A 17,016-nucleotide genomic window follows, 5' to 3' on the forward strand; every position below is an offset into this window, starting at 1 on the left:
TAATATTTTAGGTGTTAACTTTTGTAGTGGTTAATGCTTCTCTGTTTGGCAGTGTGCGCAATGTTGACAGGTTTCAAATAGAGCTACTCAAAAATAAATTGTTGATGATTTGTTCCAAAAATTGATCTTGATAACATTTAGTCTGCCCAATCTGAGTACGACCGATAACCTCAAACATATTAAATGTTTGCTCTTATTACAATCACAATCAAGTCACCATCAAAATGACTATTTTAGGTAGTTTCCTTCTGTTTATTTTATATTCACTGGTGGAGCTGAGTATTCATCTGGACAAAGCCTGTCTGGGCTCCAATTTCAACAAGAGCTATGGACTCTTTGTGGGTTTATGTTCACCAAAAATTCATTATGCGTGTTTATTTTTCTTTTTTTCACTATCCACTAGTCCACGTCTATATAAAAGAACCATATTAAAAACAGCTAGAAAATCTTCATGCTGAATAGGGCCTAAGGCAAGGAAAACCAGGTGTCCACTAATCTATTGCTGAACATGCAGACTTAATGAACAAAATTAAGAATGGTCAATCAACCTTATCTTCACTACTTCAGGAAGGAACTAGAATGCCAAAGAAAACCCAAACAAATGCAGCGAGAATTTGCAAGAATTTACCAAGGAATCAAACTCAGATTCTTGGAGCTGGCAATACTAGCCACTGTACCACCATGCCATTCCTAATTACTACACTGTCACTGTAATGGAAACATTTCACTAACAGCTCTTCATCGACCTTGGCATCAGGGAACTTTCCACGACAGGATTTAGGAACCAAACATACTTAGAAATAACTTTAGTATTAACACTTGACTGGAAAGAGACTTATTTCTGTCAGATGTCAAGCATCTGATATTATTGGTGCCAGCAAGTGTTAATTACAGTCTTGACAGGCAATTCAAAATGCAAAACTAAACTTTAATGAGGAAAGTGGTTTCCAGCTTACTGTTGTCCTAATGAATAATGCTTAACAGATGTAATGCATCACACCAAAAACTCCTGCCAATGTTCCAGTACGAGAAAATCTGCCACTGAAATCTCCTGCTTCCAGAAATGTTTGTTAAAGTACACTGATGTTTTTAAACGCGTTCATTTCTTAACGCTCCCACACAACGTGAACCTGTAATAAATCAAAGAGATGTTTGAATGATCGGAGCTTCCCTTGGTGCATTAATTTATTTTTAAAACTATTCTTATGATTTTCAATTATTTACTGTTATAATGTATCACACAATATTATTACTTGTCATACAACTGCCAGCACTTTTTCAACATTTACAGAGAAATTTAATTTAGGTAACAGTTAGAGGTCATAAAATGTAAACCTTAATATATTTTTAGTTTTCAACAACTGAAGTGTTTATGTGTTGCAAAAAAGGCTTCTTGAAAATGTTAAAAGTATATACAGAATATATACACAGAAATTGTACAGAATGCCAATTTCAACAACACTGAGGAGTAAATCACTTCCAGAAAACCTCAATCATGAGTGCTAAGATGTAGATCATAATTTCATTCCAGAACATACAATCACTTCACTCTTACTTTTGACCCGTACTTCTTTTCCTACTTTATAAATATAAACCAACGCTTTGGTGAACAGGAGTATTCTGTCTTGAATTAAATCCCCATATAGCAATCACATGTTTAACACTTCACTTGCTTTACACCATCTGTGCAGGGCATACTTTTCAGATGAGGAATTGCTCTGATTGTTTTTCCTTGGACTGTTTCAAGGGTAACTACAGCCTGTGGATTCTTTAGTGTGTTCAGCCATACTGCTTGCATTTTAATTTGGATTTGCTGCTGCGCCAAACAGTTTTTATTATGACATTCCTTGATTTTAGTTCAAGGATAAATATAGATGGATCACAGATTTCACAGTATATTTCTCTGCGTGCCAGACTTTTAATTACAACGTGATGAGCCGTTTAGGTACATGCCATTACACTGTGGAAGTCAACCTTAAAGACATGTTGTGTTGTACAAATATACACACGCAACACCACAACAACTGAGCATGCATGCCACTGGCATCCATTCAGTTGCTCTGCTTTTTAAATTAAACTTCACAGGATTCCCTTCATTCTAAATCTGTTACAAAGTAAATTGAAAGTTCTTCACAAAGTAGCTGAAACTGAATTCACAAGCTCACAAATTTAAAGCGGACTGCCATTACACATTATATAATCTGTCTGTGCTCTTACCACTGCAGTATTTATTGGATATCTGCTAGCTTTCGTTTACTGCACATATAAATTGCCTGAAGTGAAGTTCAGCTTTAAAAGTACAATATATAAATTGATTGACTGAACCAATTTCTGCAAATAAAATTACATCTGCTAGTTTGACGTTTCCCCAAATGCAGCAGATGGCAGAGGTGGGAAAGTGCCTGGCCTGTAAGCTCCATGGATGTGAATTAAATTCCCATTCTGGTTTCTGTCTGAGTGGTGGGTGTACATTTTTCATTTACTTGTATATCTAAATACCACTTACATCCAGCAGATCTGCATTAGGCTTGCTGATTAATTTGTGTTATATTAATTGGTTACTCTATCTTGGTTGAAGACATTATAGTGGTGCAGTGGTCAGTATTGTCTCACAGTTCCAGCATCCTGGTTTGGAACTGAACACCCCCCTTACTGTCAGTGGCGAGGCTGTACGTTCTCCCTGAGTCTGAATAGGCTTTTGTCCTACTACTCCAGTCCAAAAAAGAGTCAGTTAGGTTGATTCAAGTCGGCCGTGAGTGGGCCCTGCAATGAACTAGCAACCCATTCAGGGTTTCTTTCTGCTTTGCATTAGATGTAACCAGCATAGGTGCCGGCCATCCACCCCCCTGAATTGGATTACACAGATTTGAGAATGTTATGTTAAATTTCTTCAGCACGCACATTGTATCAGAGAAGACTGTTGTTTTACTGTCTGGAGATGTCTTGGTTTCAAAGAAACACACTTTCATACAGACTTTAGTCACAACCACACTGGATCAACTGTCTTAACATGCAATTCATATACCTCATTGCAATAGCCATCTTTATAAGTGCTTAGTTTTCCAAATAGAGTCTCTGGCTGGGGTGCTTCTACCTTTTCAGATAAAGTCCCCACCTTTCTGCAGGAGAGCTGCTCTAAAGAAGATGTCTTTAAAATTTATGTAACCTGAAACGAAAGACAATGAGTTGAGTTGTTGTTGAGCGGTTTATTCAGTTCTCTCTTGTAAACACTTCAAAATCATTCCTTGGATTAAACTGTGTTTTTAAAACAGACTGTTTATTTGTGAAGCAAGAGCCCTGAACAGGACAATATGTATGTGTGAGTGTGTCCTGCGAACCCCCATTCAGGCTTCATTCTCATCTTGGCCTGATGTTACTAGAACAGGCTTCCACTCCCCAACAAAATAATAAAAGAGACAAACTCATAACATGTTAAAATAAAACTGCCACTTTCCTAAAAAAGCACTCACCCCATTTTCACTAAGCTTAAAACAAAAAAGCACTTTAAGCATTTTCAAGAACTAACAACTTTTTTAGGATTATATTAGCCAAAATTGACATAATTATTTACGTTACTTACTCCACACGATATCAATCTATATATCAATAACTTGGTAAAATTACATTATAAATTGAAAGCAGCAGCAGAGAATTGCACTTTTATTGTGTCCAGTTTAAAACATACAGAATATTGAAAGCACATAAAGCAGCCTTATGGTATTGTGCCAAGTCAGAAGTTTGTTTTTAGTCATTCTGGTGTGTGCTCATACCACAGTGTGTATGTTTATTTATTTATTTGTTTATCTATTTATAGATTTATTTATTTCAGTAGCTTCTGAAAAAATCCAGATTTCCCCCTGGGGACAGTTAAAGTTCTATTTATTTATAATTTAATATTCTAAAATGGGGATCCCAAATCCCCACTTGCAAAGATTACAAAATATAGAAACAAACTGAGTTTCACATGCAGTGCCACTGCTCTTGAAGCATGCTGCGTATCTAGCTGTACTCAATAAATGCCTATGGTCCATTCAGAATAAATTATCTTTAATACATTTCTGCTCCAAAGTAATCACATTAAAATAATGGGTATGGATCCTTAAAGTGTTAGTAATAGTGATAACTGATTTACATGGGTGAGAAGAGCTTGTGAGAGTCTCATTGGCTTTTTGCAAACTTGATACGTAAGCTGATTTGCGACTAGCGTTCCTCCTTACCGGCTTTTTAGATTATGAGACACATTTACAATGTGGACTCCATGGTCTTTATCTAGTCAACAGTCACAAAATACCTTAAACATCAAGCTACAGATACAAAGAGTGGCATTAAATGCAAAGAGTCAATGAGAACTAGGCCAAAATGTTTAAAATAGAAAATGAATTAATATGCTACAATTTCAAAACTTTTATAGCAGGTAGGATTTACTGCATCTATCAATAGACAAGCGCCCTGCCTACAGTCTCTTCTTGCATCCACATACTTCATCAGCTTTCCTCAAACCTGTACTGCATAAATCGTTTCAAAAGAATAGAGAATAAATATAATTTAACCTTTAAATCTATCATCACATTTAGTCCACCACTCGTGTATTAGAATTTAGTTTTTGGTGTCTTAACCCATAATAAACTATACTGAGCTCTAAGATTCCAGAATTTTAATTATTGTTAAGTACAACGTCAGTCTAACATAGTCAAAACACTATGTACATTTATACCTATTGTGCAGCTGAAAACAAAGCATGCAAAATTAATCCAAACACATTAAGCAAGAGAGGGAGATAGAGATTGTTATTGAACTGAAATATTAATATATACCAAAAAAATCTTAATCCCTCTCATGAAAATGGGCGGTCAAAGTCTATCCTGTCAGCAGAACCCAGCCCTGGACAGGGAACCAGTCCATCAGAAGATAAAAACACACAGAAGAACACTCATTCACATCTGGACCAATTTAGAACTACCAGTTAACCCTAGCCTGCACATCTTTGGGGCTGCGAGACCAAGGCACACACAGACATTGGGAGGACATGCAGTGCTAGCCACTACACCACTGTGCCACCTTCAGTATTAACAAGCTGATGCATTATAAGTCGATCGAGTCATTATACATCCTATTTAACATGCAACATGCGGTCAGCCTTGGGAATCAAGGTTATATGTTTATAGGATTAGAGAGTATAACTACTTTACCTCAAATATTGTGTGATCCATATACAGAAAATCTTAGAGCAATATCATTATTACAGGATTAAGTTAAAGCAGACATTCTTTAAATGTGAATGTGGCTGTGAATGAGAATGACCTCAGAAGGACTACAATCCTTTTTTTTTTTCGCTATGCATCCAATACAGGTGGGGAAAACCAAAACAAAAAAGTTGGACTGACTAAATGAATGAAATGTAAAATATACTGTATAATCCAAAACTTGTTTAACAATAGCTTCTTTTAGTTTTCTACTGTTATCACTGCTCGCACAGTTGATGCTTTTTACCCTTCTGTGCCTCATTCAGTTTAGTTTTGTATTGAGATCTTTACTGACAACAGGTGTAGAGCTTTGTGACACGTTCTCAGGTAAAATGCAAGTATAAATTTTACAAAAGGAGTACACATAAAGACACAGATTTGTTAAAACATGAAGGTAGAGAAAAGCCAAGCAAAATGACACCTTTTATTGGCTAACTAAAAAGATTACAATATGCAAGCTTTCGAGGCAACTCAGGCCCCTTCTTCAGGCAAGATGTAAGCAATAATTCCATTAATCAATTACATCTTGCCTGAAAAAGGGGCCTGAGTTGCCTCGAAAGCTTGCATATTGTAATCTTTTTAGTTAGCAGCCAATAAAAGGTGTCATTTTGCTTGGCTTTTCTCTACATTCATAATGGCTAACACGGTACAACACCCTAGTACTACTTAAAACATGAAGAAAAAACAAAGTAGTTTCAAACTGATTAATATGCAAGTAAACAGAAACCAATAATGTCTGTCCCTTAATTAATTGCTAAAATATGGCCAGTTGGCAATGCAGGAGAGGGAAAGAAACACTCCAGTCAGATCCATCCCTGGGGAAAATCAACCTTTGGAAGGTTCACAGTCAGTTATAATGGAGAAAGTCAAAGATAAAGTCAGATACAGTCAGTCCTGTAGACTTTGGCCAACTGTCTGCCCAGCACCTCCTGGGCATTCTAAAGTATAATCTGTGTTGGACTGTCTACTGTGATAACACAATCATTCCACTCAATGATTTGAAGGTTCCCAGTATTTCAGATTAATTTTCCATGGGCAGGAAAACAGCTTGGCAGCAGAGCAGTGGCACCAAGTAGCACAAGTGGATACTGAGTTATGTGTATCATGTGTATACTATGTGTTCTAGTTCTTGTAATGATTCTTGCGTTTTGAATTAACTTAAAGCTGCATAAAGAACCATTTGAACAGTCAGTGAATAACACATAGAAGTAGTCAAACGTACAAGAAATAAACACATTAATTAATTTCTCTGTATCCTGTATATTTAGGAAACATCTTCAGTTTCCAACATTTTTAAGATGGAAAAAACATTTTTTAGACATGACCTGTAATGTGTGGTTTAAAAGATGTGGTATTGTAAAGGATAATGCCTAAGTTACGTGCTGATTCAATAAAACTAATGCTGATTTTATTAAAAAAAAGTGACAGAATATTGTTGTGGTCTGCATCATTCCCCAAATAAATAAAATTTCTGTTTTTTCTGTATTCATGTAGTTGTCATCCATCCACTCTTTTAATTCACTAACACAATTAATTAAGGATTCCATCGGAGAAACATAATTTTGTTTAAAGAAAGTTATAGTTGTGTATTGTCTGCATCTGAGTGAAAATTAATGTTATTTGTTCTATTCTGAGTGGAAGCATGTAAAGTGAGAACAATAAATGTCCCAGTATTGAGCCATGATGGACACCATATTTAACTTTTGAATATAATGATGGAGCACACTTAGAACATTTCTGTATGTTGTGATAAATATGGGGACTGAACTGGGACTGGTTTATGTTCACTCTGAAATAATGTATCCATGGTCAGAACTAACAGTTACTTTAATGTACTTTGTGTTATTATTATTTTTAAATATTGTTATTTGCAAATTCATATGCAGAGAAATACATGTTACTGTATCCACGAAGAAAACAATCAGATTAGAAAATAGATGCCTGGATGGATAGATGGAATCTGACAATAGATGGACTGATTGAACAGCTACTGTAAATTTCACTATGCAAATCATTTCAACGGATTATTATTGTTTTCCTATTCATGCACCTTTCTTATTCTACCGTGTCTCATGCATTGCCCCTGCTTTAAGCTTATTTGTAATTCAATGCTTTAAGGGAAAGGTTTATTTGGGCAGGAATTTGTTAAAGCAGTGTGATTTTCTCACTTGGTTAGCACTCTTCTCACAAGGCTTCTGGAAAGCCGTGAAAGAGCAGGGTGAGAAACTAGTGAGAAGAGTTTGCATAAAAACTCACTCAGAGACACAGAACAGCCATGAAGTCCTTTGTAGCTTCTGAATATGAAACCTCAAATCATATGGTCAAGTGCAAACCATGCTCCAGTGGACAGGTGATAATTATGGAAATATTTTATGATAAGAAAGAGGTTTTAGCCTCTTTTTTTGATAAAATTCAGTTACTACAATTCTGAAAATGTACATATAGTTAAATGTGGAAATTGTGTTTAACTTTATTACTTTCACAGTGATTCCTTTTAAAATTAAGTGCACACTAATCACTTTAGGGATGTGTCTTTAGATGGGATGTATGCTTTTTTGTTCCTATTGATCCATCCATTGACCTTCTAAATTCCCTGAATTGTAAGAAATGAATTTTCATTTTCGTTGCCTAAAACTAAGTTCACCTTATGGTGCTGTTGCTTCACACCTCAAGAGTCCTAAGTTGTAATCCTGGTCTTGGTGTTGTGCTTGTGGTGTACTCAAAGATATGCAGGCTAGGTTACTCAGTGATTTTGAACTGCAGTTTGGAGTGGCAGTGTTGTTTGATGGACTGGCATCACTTTTAGAATTGTTTCTTGTCTTGCACCCAATGCCCACTGGAACATTCCCCACGCACATATGACCCTTGTGAAAGACACATAAATTGAAAAAGAGCTAGGAATTCACATTTGATAGAACATTTTTTTCTTTATATTAAGGTGTAAGGCCTTCAGCAATGTAGAACAAGGTACTGGAGGTGTGTTTCTCACAATCATTGCTAGTTAATTGACAATGTCTACCTGTATTTGTTATCTGGAATAGGGGAATGGGGAGGAGTATGGAAGGACTATGCTGTGATGTGTCTCTAGATGGGATTTATTCTGCAATCGGGGAAGGAATGGAAATTGTCACTGCTACAGTTCAACCCCCTGTCCAGTCCCCCCCCAATGTCTAAACAAACTGGTAACCCATAAGACACTCGACATGGCGACCTACATGACACCCTATACTGCAATAATTGGATTTAAAAAGTGAATAAATTCACCTCAGGAAAACATTTCAGCTCATTAGGACAAATATTTTTTGTCATTGCATCCTTTAATAAATAGCATAGTGTTAAATTCTCCTTTTATATACATTCCTGTAGATTAATGAGCCAATTAAAAAAAAAGAAAATAACTGAAAATGAGGCTTAAAATATTCATTCATTCATGAAGAAGTGAGAAGAACACTTCATTTTTTACATGCTCATTTGTCATCTAACCACTTACACTTTCTGTGTTGACTGTAAATTGGCATTAATTTTTGTAGTAACATTTTATTCATTTGAATTAGAGTATCTGTCAAAATTCTTTTGTTGGTCTGACTGTAGTGAAGAAGCAAGGAGTCATCCTGAAGCCCTTAACCTCATGTAAAGATTTTAACTGTATTTATAGAATTGTGTACTATTTTAAGCCAAATGACTTACTGTACAGTTAATACATATAAGTAAATAAATCTAAATCAGTTGTGCAGAAGACAGGACAGGAGACTTTTTTGAGGACATTTTGTGCTCTGTAGTTGACACCATTTACTAGTGCTTCAGTCTGAAGTACTGCAGCCTCCCAAAAACCACAGGGGAGCATTACACGCCTTTTATCACATATCTTTTACAAATAGATAGCTATAGCTTAGATGTTTTACTGTCACATGTTGCAAATCTAAAGGAATTGTATTTACTCTTTTCCCCAGTAAAGCAAGCAAACAAGCTACAAGACCACTACTCCCTCCCTTTTCTCATTTCCTTATGTCCTGTCCCTGACAAACTACAGGCAGCATTAGAATACAGTACAGTTTCACTATTAGAAATATGAACGATTCAGTGCAGAAGTTGTACATTTACAGTATTAGGAATTCTTCATCATTAACAGCTTGGATCCCAAAGGGTGCTCAAAAGCAGCAGGTCTTCTTTCCCAATTAATATCTTTGCATTATTCAAAGGGATCCATGGGAAATAATGCAACAGGTTTTTAAGCCAACTGCCAAAGCAACATGACAGATACCGTAGGTGTTATACATATATTTTAACTGATACATATTATTGTACTTTCTGTCAGTTTTTAATTATTATTTTTCATATTCTTATGTATTTTCTGTTATGTTTTTAAATATTTCCTGTTATTTTAAATGCCATGTAACGAAAGGAAAAGAAGGAAAAAAAAAGGAAAAGGAAACCTGGTGGTGGAATGGGGAAGTACAGGAGAGGAGAGTATACAGAGGATGAGGATGTCAAAGAAGAAGCGGGATAGTCAAAGAGATGCAGAAAGAGGCGTACAATAAAGAGGGAGGTGGCGAAGGCTAAAGAAAAGGTGTATGATGAGTTGTATGAGAGGGTGGACAGTAAGGAGGGAGAAAAGGTCCTGTACCGATTGGCTAGACAGAAGGACCTATCTGGGAAAGATGTGCAGCAGGTTAGGGTGATAAAGGATAAAGATGGAAACATACTCACAAGCGAGGAGAGTGTGTTGAGCAGATGGAAAGAGTACTTTGAGAAGCTGATGAATGAGAGAGAGAAGAGGTTGGATGATGTGGAGATAGTGAATCAGGAAGTGCAATGGATTAGCAAGGAGGAAGTAAGGACAGCTATGAAGAGGATGAAGAATGGAAAGGCCATTGGTCCAGATGACATACCTGTAGAAGCATGGAGTTGTTTAGGAGAGATGGCAGTGGAGTTTTTTTTAACCAGATTGTTTAATGGAATCTTGGAAAGTGAGAGGATGCCTGAGGAGTGGAGTAGAAGTGTACTGGTACTGATTTTTCAGAGTATGGGGGATGTGCAGAGCTGTAGTAACTACAGGGGAATAAAATTGATGAGCCACAGCATGAAGTTATAGGAAAGATTAGTGGAAACTAGGTTAAGAAGGGAGATGATGATTAGTGAGCAGCAGTATGGTTTCATGCCAAGAAAGATCACCACAGATGCAATGTTTGCTCTGAGGCTGTTGATTGTGAAGTATAGAGAAGGCCAGACAGAGTTGCATTATGTCATTATGGTCCTGGAGAAAACATATAACAAGGTTCCTCGAGAGGAGTTGTGGTATTGTAAGTCGGGAGTGGCTGAGAAGTACATAAGAGTTGTACATCTATCTATCTACAGGATATGTACGAGGGAAGTGTGACAGTGGTGAGGATAGCAGAGGTGGGATTACATTAGGGATCGGCTCTGAGCCCTTTCTTATTTGCAATGGTGATGGACAGGTTGACAGACGAGATTAGACAGGAGTCCCCATGGACTATGATGTTTGCTGATGACATTTGGATCTGTAGCGATAGTAGGGAGCAGGTTGAGGAGACCCTGGAGAGGTGGAGATATGCTCTGGAGAGGAGAGGAATGAAGGTCAGTTGGAACAAGACAGGATACATGTGTGTAAATGAGAGGGAGGTTAGTGGAATGGTGAGGATGCAAGGAGTAGAGTTGGTGAAGGTGGATGAGTTTACTGTAAATACTTGGGATCAACAGTACAGAGTAATGGGGATTGTGGAAGAGAGGTGAAAAAAAGAGTGCAGGCAGGGTGGAATGGGTGGAGAGCCTAAAGGTGGCTGGGCGGTCTTGAGGCCTCAGAACCTCTGCAGATTTTTTTTTCTCCAGCCATCAGGTGGTTTTTTTTTTTTTGCTTTTTCTGTCCTCCATGGCCATCTGACCTTACTTTTATTCTATGTTAATTAGTATTGCCTAATTTTATTTTTTAAAATATATTGTCTTTTTTCTTTCTTCATCCTGTAAAGCACTTTGAGCTACATAATTTGTATGAAAATGTGCTATATAAATAAATGTTGTTGTTTTTGAGAAGAGTGTCAGGAGTAATTTGTGACAGACAGGTATCAGCAAGAATGAAACAGAAGGTCTACAGGACAGTAGTGAGACCAGCTATGTTATATGGGCTGGAGACGGTGGCACTGACCAGAAATCAGGAGATAGAGCTGGAGGTGGCAGAGTTAAAGATGCTAAGATTTGCACTGGGTATGACGAGGATGGACAGGATTAGAAATGAGTACATTAGAGGGTCAGCTAAAGTTGGACGGTTGGAAGACAAAGAGAGGTGAGATTGCATTGGTTTGAACATGTGCAGAGGAGAGATGCTGGGTATATTGGGAGAAGGATGTTAAGGATAGAGCTGCCAAGTAATAGGAAAAGAGGAAGGCCTAAGAGGAGGTTTATGGATTTGGTGAGAGAGGACATGCAGGTGATGGGTGTAACAGAGCAAGACGCAGAGGACAGAAAGATATGAAACAAGATGATCTGCTGTGGCAACCCCTAACAGGAGCAGCTGAAAGAAAAAGAAGAAGAAGAAGAAGATTTTAAATGCTATGTAATTCTTTTTTCATTTATTGGATGAAGATCCATCAGGTGGGGCCACCCTGACGTCACCACTCCTGAGTCCTCCCTCTCACTATCTAGGTCTAAGCAGAGAAAATTCAGATCATTGTATTTTTTGGCGAGTATTGGAAGTATTGATAGTTTTCTTTGATTCCTTCTGGTTCTGCAAACGTCTTGCTTCTGTTTAAGGATTAGACTTTCAGAACTGTTCATTTGTACCGTATTTTTTGCTCCATAAGACGCACCTGACCATTAGGCGCAGGTTTAGAGGAGGAAAACAAGAAAAAAAATATTCTGAACCAAATGGTGTACTAATATGTTTAATAAAATATAGCAGAATAATATTTCAACCATGTAAATTCAACAGCGGTATTAAGAAACATCATCACTGTCATTAACAAATAAGGAGAGACTTTAAGGTTCAAGCACTCTTCTAGTTTTATGGAAACCCCAAGAACTCCTCATCGCTAGTGTCAGAATTTATGAAGCTCAGTTGCTCGCAATCACTTTGCAGGAGCACATACCTATCATCACGCACGTTTGGACCAATGCTCCCTGAAGTTATATCACCAGTCTAGTCCCATCTATATTTGTAATGCCACAAAGCCCTTCATCTCGTGTTTTGTTGTGGGTTTCCAGTTTGAAAAACGAGAATGCGGTGCAAGCACAGCCCTCGATTCAAAAAATTGCTCTGCATACTTGTTTGTCTCGTCTGACAGTAGCTGAAAGGCAGCTTCAGGAAAGAACAGCCTGAAGTAGTCCAGCGGCTGGTAATCTGTCGAGTCCAACAGCAAGCCATACTGTCTTACGAAGTCCGGTAGCCAGTTTGGCTCCCACAGATCAATGTCTAGGTATTCCTCCCACATGAACCTTGCCATAGGTGCATCGGCTGCACGAATGCGCTCAGCTGGGGCGGCATCAGCTGGTGTCCCGATCAGCTGATGCCAGTTCCTCACTCTCTTGTTCGATCTCCTGATCATTCTCAACAAATGTCCGACTCAGTGATAATGCTCAAAACATTTGTTTTCTGCACGCACTTCGCTCCCTCGTGAGATGTCGATGCCATCTTGCCATTGTTTACATTTGTTTACATTTCTCAACTCACGCACACGCAAGGATTAGATGCTGAGTCAATGAGTCTAACATTCCTCCAAGCACAGAGGGAATGCCTGTAACGTAATAGTGAGTTTTGTCGCCCTCTACCCCTGGATGTCGACTTTTGTCAGGTACTACACATCATGGTCTGTGACGCAATATTCGCTCCATAAGACGCACAGACATTTCCAACCTTCTTTTGGGGAAAAAAAAGTGCGTCTTATGGAGCGAAAAATACGGTACTTGTTTTCTTAGGATTGTCTCATAGACAATTCCTTTTCATCTTGTTTTGCCTTTTTGAGCATTTTCTTTTAACTTTCCATTTTTGTTTAATAAATCCTCATTTATAAAGATTCTTTGTTTGCCCTTTCGTGCACAAGCTGGAGATTTGCATTATTACTCCTTATGGGGCCTTAGCTGTTTTTGGGACATTTTTATTTTATTTTGCCAGATGTCCTTGTTTGAGGCCAGAAACCTACAGGTCATAGTTTTAAGTAATCTGGACAGTGCGAGCCTCTCCCAGTGAAGCCTCTGGCCTGCTTCTTGGCTTGTTTTTAGTGGCCTTATACCCGTTCTTGTTATGTTTAAGACTCAGAAGACAACTGGTGCAGAAAATTGAGTCAGCTTTCCTTCCTGAAAAACAATAACAGGCAGCAGGAACAAATAAGCAATCACAATATTCTTTGTAATCTAACTAAACATTTACACAATGCCTGGGAATTCTCAGTTTTATATTGTGGTGCATCTCTCTCTCTCTCTATATATATATATATAGATATACAGTATGTCAGCAACAAGCTCAGTGTTTGATGAAGATTTAGGATTTTATTAATATTTTTTATCTTAATGAATTTATTTATTTATCTTTCATACTTGATGCTGTGAGACTCAATCAGATGAAAGGGACTTGCATTTAGATCAAAACACATGCAAATCCAGCTTCTCCATCACCAAAATGAAGGATGAATAATCTCAACCATTGCTTAAGCTGCTACAAATAACATACATTTTTAAATTGTATTCCTTCTTCTATGATTAAATACAGTACTTGAAAAATCAGATTTTTACTGTTGATCAGCAGGCAAAACATTAAGTCAAATCAAAATTGTACAGATCCCTCTAAATTAAGTATAAACAAGAAAAGTGCAAAAATGGGTGGCATAGTGGTGCAGTGGTTCATTCAGTTCACCCAAAGCTCTACAGAACCTTTATTCAAATTCATGTGTTCCCACCATCTGATGAAGATTATAAAAAGTAGATCATATTTAAGATTAATATTTAAAATTTTCCCTTATTTTTTAACTTAAATACACCAGCCATTTATTTTCTTTATTTTGAAAATGACAACAAACCAAAAAATGTAACTGCCCATACTAAAGCCTGAAAGCAGAGACAGTATGTAAAAGTTGTGTCTGTTATGGGATGGTAAATAAAAAAAAATCAGTCAAGACATAAAAACAATCAAACTAAGAACAATGCTTGACCATGACATGTTGAAATGTACGAAGCACAGTGCATGGATTAGTGCTGAAACACTGACAAAACTAACAATTTCTGCAAGCATTCGCTTTACAAAAGTGTAGTAGGTGTTGAAATTTTAAAATGGTTTGAAAAGAATATCACAAGAGAGATGGGCCTCCAGTAACATATGATGCATCAGGTAAACTGGCTAGTTCATGGAGTCAGTAACATTATGTGGTGTCGTAACACAGAAACCAAAACTGCAAATACAAATCTGTGATTGGTCCATAAAGACGAATGAGATGTTTTCTATTTCTTTATATGCGCAGTATCCAGGGTGCTGGTGTGTGTAAGAGCACCACAGAAATGAAGCAGTGAGCCTCTAGAAGGCTGAGAGTAATAAAGTTTATCTGCTGTCCGTGCGTTTGGCATAAGAAGTGTGAACCACAGCACTCTCGTTGGTGCAGAAACTGAGCACATACTTTTACTGAACAGACCAGTATTGGTGCAGATTAACTGGAGAAGTTAAAAGTCACAGCTCACAAGAAAGTAGTTACCAAAAATAGTGAAAGAGAAAGTATAAAAAAAAAGAAATTACTGTGTTAATTAGGGCTAAAGCACATTAATCAATCTCTAATAAAAAAAGGATAATTGTTAATTCTAAAAATATCTCGTTCTTGTAAACATTTAGTCAGTTTGCCTCATGAAATTTAGAGTAATTCAGTATTTAAGGAGACATGTTTCCAAAACTTTTTACATCTGCATAATAGAATTCTCTTCCATTAAAATTGCTTTCAAGTTACCTAGGAACCATTTAATCTTTTAAATATTTTCTTACTAGACAAAGAGCCCGTTTCGACAACATAAGATGAAACAGGCACAGGTTTGTGTCAGCAGTGTATGAAGAACAAATGATAAGTAACGAAGAAGTTGTTTTGTAATGATTGTAGTCCGCTTTACTCATTACTGTACAGGCTTGTACTGTGAGTTGATGAATTTTCCAGGCCTATAGTATAATATTGAATGATGAATGTTCCAGTACAATATGGAATAGTAATAAGTATAAGCACCACAAACCTTATATAGGTGTATTGAATGAATGCGTAATTGAATCAGAATGCGTAATTAAGCCTCGAGCCGTAGTCAAAATCGCCTTTCAGGCCTCTAGAGCTTTAATCGAAGTCGCTTTTCTCTTTGAATTTTTGCGGCCGTAAATCCGCCGCCTGCCGCAATGTTGGGGTTGGATGTCGGTCTCGTAAGGTTTTTCAGGCAGCTGCACAGAAGGTGACTGCACATTCGGCTTCGGACGTGCGCAGAAGGTGACTGCGCATTCGGCTTCGGACGGACGTGAGTAAGTGAGTAAGTTAGTGAGGAGGCAGACGAATTATGTATTAAGATGCTAGGTTGCAAAGTAGCTGGAGTGATCTTAGAATGAGGTCAGAAAAGTCAGATGTGACCTCACTGGGCCATAGAATCTACTTCTTGTGGAAGAAAATACCTTCACTAGGTGCTTGGCAGAATCAGAAAACATGGAGTGCTGTGTAAATACTAGTATAAGCTCAGTTGGGGCTGCCCCATCTTAGCCTTATTTATCCAATAATGATGTGACATGCATGCAGTTACTTCCTAACATTTGTCTGAGGGAATGAGGGGGCAGAAGAGCAGGGTGAAGTGTTTTTTTAGGAGTAAGGAAACTAAAGGTGACAGCCGGTGGTGATGAGTAAAATGGATGTAAACATGAAGTAGTTGAGATAGAAAAACTAGAGGGCTTTGATAAGTGCTTAAGGTTTTGGGGAGGGGGGTGCTCCATAACCCAAAATAGTGGAGCTAACAACAACACTTCATTTGTTCATAACTGAACTGAGCAATACACTTGAAAAGACCACGACAGCTGTGAGTCCTCCTGTTCTTATTTACATGGGTCACTGCAATATACAGAATATTCTAAACTATTAGCCATCAACTGGGTTTTATTAACTATGTCTGATAGTTTATATTTATTTGAAATAGTCTGAGTAAAGTCTATGTGACTAATCTACACAGATTAGAATGACTTATTCTAATAATGTGCTTTGTTTCAAAGGTAGGATGTTACTAAAGCTTTGCTAAGCAAATGATCTTTACTTCTACTTCTAAACCACAATGCATAATTACAAGAAAAAGAAGTCCATCCCAATGTATTATTGCTCTGCTCATACGCCATATAATTTCAGAATCTCCTATATGCTGTCTTGAGTCAGATCTGGAGAGATACCCAGGTTACCTGTCTCCTTTTCCTATGCATGGGGTTAAGAGATCTGAAGGCAATGGTGACCATGGAGCCCTTAAGGTGCACTAGTTTATTTTCAGCCTGACATTAAAGTGTTTTGTATGCCAACAAATTGCCAAAAAAAAAAGCTTTTGAGATTTCAGAGTAGCAGAAAAAATTCAAAAGTCTAAGAAGATTGATTACTTCTTATAGGCATTGTAACCAGTAAAATTTATTGTTACAAATCTGTGGCACAGATGAATTTTTTTGCACTGTACTGCCATTTAAAAAACGTAAATCATTCCTCACATCCCAAAGCAGTAAAATATGGCTAGATCCGTAGAGTTCATACATTTTCTAATGACTAGCTATATGGAAAAAGATTGCCATAAA

The sequence above is a fragment of the Erpetoichthys calabaricus genome, chromosome 1 (genome assembly GCF_900747795.2).
Source record: "Erpetoichthys calabaricus chromosome 1, fErpCal1.3, whole genome shotgun sequence".
Lineage (NCBI taxonomy): Eukaryota > Metazoa > Chordata > Cladistia > Polypteriformes > Polypteridae > Erpetoichthys > Erpetoichthys calabaricus.